Below are 7,914 nucleotides of genomic sequence, written 5' to 3'. Positions count from 1 at the left end.
CAAATCTCACAGCCTTGCAATACAATTGGAAAGAGACCCTCAAATCTGAGAGGGGTTTGATCTTGACCCCATAAACTTGAATGGATAAATATGGTAAAGCAGACCCATGTCTAATCTAAAAATTTGGCAAAGTAATGTTTTCTCTTTTGTTTGCAATAACATAATAACTCTCAAAATAATGCAGAAAATTCTCCTTCCAGTCAATCGGAAAATAGAACCAACTAGGATAAGACGAAATACCATCGAAGATGGAAATGTTGGCTAGGGTGAGCATAAATTCCACCAAAGTTCCCTGCATGAAACCTCCAAATAAACCTGGAAATAATTTAGAATTTTCCAATAAAACCCTCAGGCTGGGGGGATGCACAGCTTTGATACCACTGTAATTTCCCAATCATCAAAATTTTAATCAGTTCTGGTACATTGTAGGTGTTCTAATCAAATTCTTACAGTAAAAACACCGAACACAATAAATATCTTAGAATGCAACATCTTATTTATGTAAATAAATATAAACAAAACTACATGCCCAGAGAAGCACTACTAAAGCTTGTGCCTTGGCATGTATGCCTTCCCATCAACAGAGAAATTAAAGATGCTGAAGCAAAATCTTAGATCCTCGATGGATCCACCAGAGAAATTACTCCCATGGGTTTTTCGTCCTTGGGATCAACTAGAAATTTCCTTGACAAGCTGTCAACAAAAGAAAAATAGATAAATAACTCTCGATGATTACATTGTTAGGCTCCTATCCCATTTTATATGCTTCATTGAATCTCTAGAGACTTTATTTTATTGTTTTCACTCGAGAAATGAAGGAAAATACCATGGGTCAATGCCATGGTCAACTACCACGGTAAATACCATGGGTAGATTCCGTCCACTTTAACCATATCCACAAAAAAAGAATATTACAAATTGATCGCTTCTTATTTAGTCTAAGAAGTTTATGTTTAGGAATTCCCCAAGATCCATAAAAGCAGAAACGTAATAGAAATTACTCATCAACACCACAAAGTATGTTATTTTTATTGAGAATATTGAGCACATGGAAAGATGCTTGTTAAAGTGGATGTTAGAGAAATCCGTCATGCATAGGTGTAATAATAACAAGAACTTTGTTACCTTTTGGGTAATTTTCTTAAGAATCCTAACTATGTCTTAAAAATGTAGCTCGGGGCATTAAATTTAAATGATATTCCTTATTGATTTTGGGATTGGGATGAGAGAGATATAGGAGATATTTTTTATTCTAAAAATAAACATATTTTTAGTTGTATCTTTTCCATACATAATGTCTCTTTTCCATAAATTAAATGGACAACCTTCTTTCCTTAATTCTTCATGAGAAACCATTCTTCCAAGAGGCAGTAAGGCCATTTCTAGACAATAAAGGCCACCTACTAAGTCATAGATTTGAAATCCAATGACTCTGCTAGGAGCTCACCAAGATTTAGTACCTCTTACTCTTCTCTAAATTCTCCATCAAATCAATGTACAAATGAATTGGAATTGGTTGCAAGAAGCCCTTTTTTAGGAAAAACTCTAGTTTTTTTTGGCCATTAGGAGTAAATGATAGCTCAGTTTGACAAACCGTCAGCACTGTTGGAATTCTCTCACCTATCTCTACAATGGGTCTCCATGTTTCTCGTAATTTGAAACTTCGCCACAAAGCCATTTTTCCCATGAGTTGTCACTTTGGTGCATTAAATCAAATCTCCTAATATGAGTCAGATGTACTCTCGTACCACTTTTCCTTTGAAATTTTAGAATTATGAGTCAAGTTCTATCATGAGTAATCACTATTTACTCATTCTATTATGGTGTGTTGCGGGCCTTTCCCATGTGGAAGCATCATATAGTCACCTTTCTTCAAAGAATTAGAGATGAGTCACCCCTACATCTATGGAGTCTGTTCAAAGTCCCATTGAGTCCTGTTATAATATATTATCCATCTATGTTTCGCATTCATCCCATTTTTCTTATATTTTACCTCCATCTATCCTCATGTGCCTTTGAAAATCCTCCGTCTGATTAATTGACCATCCCTTATGGAATTGTGTCAGTCACTACGAGGTCAACCTTGCATGTTATGCTTTGACAAGGTAAATCATAACTCCGCAAGAACCCATAGCTTCCAATTATCATCCCTGGTGTTAGTCGTTGTTAGCCATAATACTATGATCCTTGTGCCTTTGTTGAGGATTCATAATTGCCTAAACTCTAGTGGGCCTACTTTTGTTAACATCAACACATTTATTCCAGGAGAGTAGTCTAGAGGATGGTGTACCTTGGTTTCATCTTTCATCCTTTCATGGTGCCTCTAATCAAGCAAAGTGAATCATTATTTCCCTTTTACTTGGTTGTTTCTCGTATGCTCAAATTCAACTCATTATCACACGATCAAGAAACATACACTTGGTGGTTTAGTGATCTAGCATATTTTCCTAGATTTTCTGAGGTGTGTGTGAGATGTTCTAGACCACATGAGGGGATGTCCCTTCAGGTGGCCCCTCACATATCTAGATGTCAGAAAGTTATCATCTAGCCTTAGAAGAAGTTATTTTTATTTGAATGGCTTTGTTTCTGCCGATTGCATAACTCACAACATGAACCTCTATTTAAAATGGTCCATTGAGATATTTAAATACCTCTCCTATTCATCAGGGCTTCTTGGGTTGTGTTCTCTCCCCTCCCCCTTCACCACAGCAATGTGGGGGAATTATGCCTCATGTCCTCAAATCAACATACTTAATTGTATCAATCCTGGCCACTGTATTCGAGGAAATTGTGTATATGGGGATCATTATCTTATTGTATAATTTTTTGCCCCATTGATGCCAGCATATCATCTATCATGTAATATGTACCTCAGACCTAGATTGTTACGCACACCATTGTCATTTTTACTAAGTTATCTCATAGGTATGGGTATATCTCCCCCGCCTTATTGAGATCTTGTACTCATCAATAAAGGAAACTTTTATCTCACAGGTAGCTTTCACCCCCTCCAACTTCACTCCTTCCTATTACTTGAGTGGTCTCTCTTTCCCCCTATGACTTCCCTTCGGTGTTTTATGAAAGTGAAGCTACACCATATTTCCGTCATGCATGTGCTCCTCAAACTCTTATGTTGGGAAACAATCTGTTATCACCCAAAAAATGATCACCTAGTCATGTATTACTAGGTTGATCAAAATGCACCATGTAGGATAGGTTTTTACATATTAAAACCTTCTTTTACCTTAGGCAATAATTTAGTGAACCAATTTCCTAAACTATGTCGTTGCATTCTAGACTACTACATGGAGGGGAATTTTAAGACAATTTTTAAAGACAAAATAAATCTTTTGTCTTAAAATTTTCAATATGATGCACGAGTAAATAAGGTAAAGGATTAGGGGTTCATCTTTATACTATTTATGGTTTCTTCGGGATGTAGAGTGATGGAGGTTGGCAACAACTAATGGTATTTAGGGTGATGGAGGCTGAAAACAGAGGTGTGCGTCGTGAGAGGAGCGATGGAGGCACTTTTGAAGAATTTTAATGGGTGGTAACATAGTTGGAGTACTTTTCGGGGTCTTCATCGATTGTGTTTTAATATGTGTTTTTTTACCATTTTATTTATTTTGAACGCTACTTATATACCTTGGTTGTTGTTATTAGCAAATTATTGTTCTAGATTGGCAACATGGATTAGATTCACTTGAGGGATTGTTGAAAAATGTGGCATGAAATTCTCAATTTGATTTTTCCTTGATTAAATTGAGAAAATTTGAATTTCCACATCAGCAGACAACTTGGATGCAATTAGCCTATATGACATAGTTTGTGTCACCCATTTTACTCAATCAATTTGAGTTGGAGGAGTTAGAGTTCAGTTAAGCATGTGTGATTTCTAATTTGTTGCAGTCAAAGTTAGTTATCTCAAGTTGTTTTGAGTTAAACTAGGTCTAACTGTTGGAGGAACTAGTGGAAGGCTAGTTGTGTAGTGAGACTTCAGTCAAATGCAATGATCATCTAGTTAAGTGCTCAATCATCCCAAAATTGCTAGTGCATGCAAACAATTCGAGTTCCCCAGCTATGGTGGAGATTCCAAGGCAGTTTAATATTATTTGTAGACTAGTCTTGAGCGTACAGGTGTTGCATGTAGTCACATGATCAACCTTAGGAATTGTGCAATCCATTTTGGAAAAAACCTAAATAATAGGGGCCTAATTTCTCAAGTAGTTGCACAAGGAAATAGGGGCTCAAGCAGAGGTAGAAATTGACAAAGTTTGGGTTTGAGCTTCTTAGTGAGCAAAGGGATAGGTTATTCACTTACGGGTTGTGCACAGTTGAGTAAATCAATTGTAATACATCTATATTCATAAAATTGATGCAAGAATGGATTGGAGTTATTAGAAGATTGTTTTCCCCATGAAAAATATTGTGTGCATGTATTTTATTTCTTATTGCATGTCTGAATTTTTTGTTCTAAACTGTGAATTAACTTTTGTAGAGTAGTAGAGAAGGTCTGTGTCTTATGATTTTGAAAAAACTTCATGATGCGTTGCAAATCGAAACCATAATTTCTACATCGTATCATCGCAGTATTCACATTAGGGCATGAATTTTGAATTTGTTTGTTAGGAGGTTTTAATTTTCAGTTCAGTGTAGCAAGATCTCTTAGGAACTAAAAATATGACCTTCAATGGGCTGAGGCTAGAGTATTCCTTGGAAGGCAACTCTAATTTCATTTACTGCAAGGATCGAATGGAGGAGGTATTCGATGACAATGGATTGCTAGAATACATCAAGAGAGATGTTACAAAACCAGCAGAATCTGATGCACAAAACCTTGTTCAATCGAAGAAAGTTGTAGCCAAGGTGCGGATAATAATATTGGAGGGAGTACAAGACCATATTGTCAGCAATATCCATGGGAAAGAAAATCATTATGGAATGTGGTAGAGACTCACAAATCTGTTCTAGAATAGTAGTGACCACAAAAAGTTGGTGCTCAAGGATAAAGTTTGAAATATCAAGATGTAAAAGAATGACTTTACCCTGCAATATCTAAGGAGGTTCACACAAGTTCATGATGAGCTTGCAGGAGTTGGTGTTACTCTTTCAAAGGATGACTTGGTAAGAATATCCCTTCTGGGCCTTCCCAAGAGTTGGCATACCTATCAAGATTAAGTGAATGGGAGGGAGAAACTACCGAATTGGGAACACTTATGGTACGATTTGGTGCAAGAGGAAATAAGGCAGAATACTAGAGATGGGCCCTCATCAAAGGGCAAGGATGAAGAAAAAATTGCACTGGTTGGAAAGGGAAAGAATGGAAAATGGGAAGAAATCTCAGACCAAGCCAGAATCCAACCAAGGGAGAAAGAAGAAAGATTTGTCAAAAACTAAATCCTTCCATTGTCACGAATATGAGCACTATGCCACGAAGTTCCCACTGGAAGAGGCAAGTGAGAATACCTTAGGAGGAGCAGTGGGTGAAGCCTTGGATTCATAGTTTGACCTTGAATTTACCCTTATCACATGCATGTCCAACATAGTGATGGGGAGCGTGTGCTACTATGACTCGGGTGCATTCTTACACATGACAGGGTGTAGAGACTTTTCAGTGACTTGGAGGAGAAGCATCTCCATATGTACATCAAGCTAGGGGACAATGGAAGGTACAACATGACCAGTATTGTACAGTCAACTGTTAGAGGGAGTCACGCTCCCCTATCAGGCTCAAGGATGTCATGTTTGTTGTAGGCCTAAAGAAAAATCTCATCTCTATTACAGTTTTGGAAGACCGTGGTTATGATGTGATCTTCAGCAAAGGAAAAACATTCCTGAGACACATAGCCACGAGACAGGTGAAGAAGATCAAGGTTTGTGTGAAGAATCTATATAAGTAGATGTGGAAGATTGTGTTGCATTAAAAACTAAGGAAGAGAAAGTGCAGGGCCATGATGTAGGTGAACTTTAGCACATAAGCCTTGGCCATTTGTATCATGGCACCTCGAATAGTATACAACAAATATTCAGTAGCCTCCCTAAAGGAGCACTTGAGCAGCATGATGTATGCAAAGGATGTACCTTGGGGAAGTACATAAAATCCAAATTTCATGATCGGGACAACAAAGCGCATGTAGTCCAAGAAAGGATCCACTTTGATGTCTGTGGACCTTTCTTTATAGCCTACACCGCTTGACACAAATATTTTGTCCTTTTTATTGATGACTTCTCGCATAAGTGTTGGATCTCTTCATGCGGAAGAAAGATGGGACATTCTCCAAGTTCATAGAATTCAAGGCGCTCTTTGAGAAAGAAACCAACAGGAAGGTGGAGGCTCTCTGGAGCAATAATGGAGGTGAGTATGTGTTGAATGAATTAAAAAAATTATGTGCGAAAGAAGGCATTTGATGAGAGTTGACAACACCCCACAACCCACATCAAACTGGGGTGGTTGAGAGAAATATCTGTAGCATTTTGGGAGCAACAAGGGTGATGTTGCATGACCAATGGCTACCTCTGCATTTGTGGGTTGAGGCATGGAATACAATGGTTTGTTTGTAGAACTGAAGTTCTCATTGGATTCTTAGCATGATATTACACCAGAGGAGTCTTTCTCAGGAAGAAAGTCAGATGTTTCGCACTTCAAGATTTTTGGAGCCTCTGTTTACTACCATGTCTCCAAAGAATCAAGGAAGAAGCTTTAGTCAACAGCAAAATTTGGGTTATTTTTGGGTTACACAATAACTCCCCACAACTAACATGTGTACTTGCCATCACTCATAATGATAGTTATGTGAAGGGATGTAAATTTTGATGAGGAGAAATCTATGTGGTGCTCCCTTGAGAGGGAGCTTTAGATGCCACCAAAATATGAGATTTTAGCTCAAAAAGAGGAACCTCAAGAAGCTGTAGAGCAACCACAAATTGTGGAGTAGAGAATGGAGACATTCACTAAAGAAAAACCTCCAGAGAAGGAAAAAAAGGAACTAAGGAAGTTGATAGACTTGTGCAGGATGCGAGGGAGAATGTGGGATATCCTTCAAATTTTCGTAAGCAAAGGAGGTCACCTGAGAGGTACACTGGCGACATGGCTCTTATGACTGAGCTAATAGAGATTGAGCCATCCTATTTTGAGTAAGAAATAGAGAAACCTATATGGGTTGATGCAATGGTGGAGTAATATGAATCCATTTCAAAGAATCGTGTTTGGGAAAAGATCCCAAGAACAACATATAAATCAATAGTGAGTTTGAGATGGATCTTCAAGGTGAAGCAGGCAACAAACGGAAGAATAGGGAAGTATAAGGCAAGATTTGTGGCCAAGGGGTACTCTTAAGTTAAGGGAATTGACTATAAGGAGACATTTTCTCTTGTAGTAAGGTACTCATCCATTAGATCAATTCTTCGTCTCGCTACACAAATGAGTTGGAATATCTAGCAGATGTGTGTAAAAACAACATTTCCGGATGGGGTTATTAAGGAGGAGGTGTACATAGAGTAACAAAAAGGTTTTGAGACATTTGGTCAAGAGTCTCATGTGTGCAAACTTAAGTGAGCACTATATGATATCAAGCAAGCACCTCATGCTTGGTACACCAAAATCAATAATTATCTCATCAGTTTGGGCTTCACCATAAGCGAACCAAATATAAACCTCAACACGTATGGGTAGAAGGTAAATTTCTTATTATTGTCTTATATGTTGATAATTTTATTTTAACTAGTGATGAGACGTTGATCATATCTTGCAAGTAGGACCTTGCAAGGGAATTCTAAATGAAGGACATGGGTCTCATGCACTATTTTCTCGGGTTGGAAGTATGACAAGGTGATGGGTAATTATTTGTCTCTCAAGGCAAGTATTAAAATGAGATACTGCAGAGATTCTACATGAAGAGTTGTAAACCCATG

The sequence above is a fragment of the Pinus tabuliformis genome, chromosome 1_1 (assembly GCF_031772625.1).
Source record: "Pinus tabuliformis cultivar Carrire ecotype Pingquan chromosome 1_1, CPIR1, whole genome shotgun sequence".
NCBI classification, from domain to species: domain Eukaryota; kingdom Viridiplantae; phylum Streptophyta; class Pinopsida; order Pinales; family Pinaceae; genus Pinus; species Pinus tabuliformis.
Note: the sequence above shows the minus strand (reverse complement) of the source record.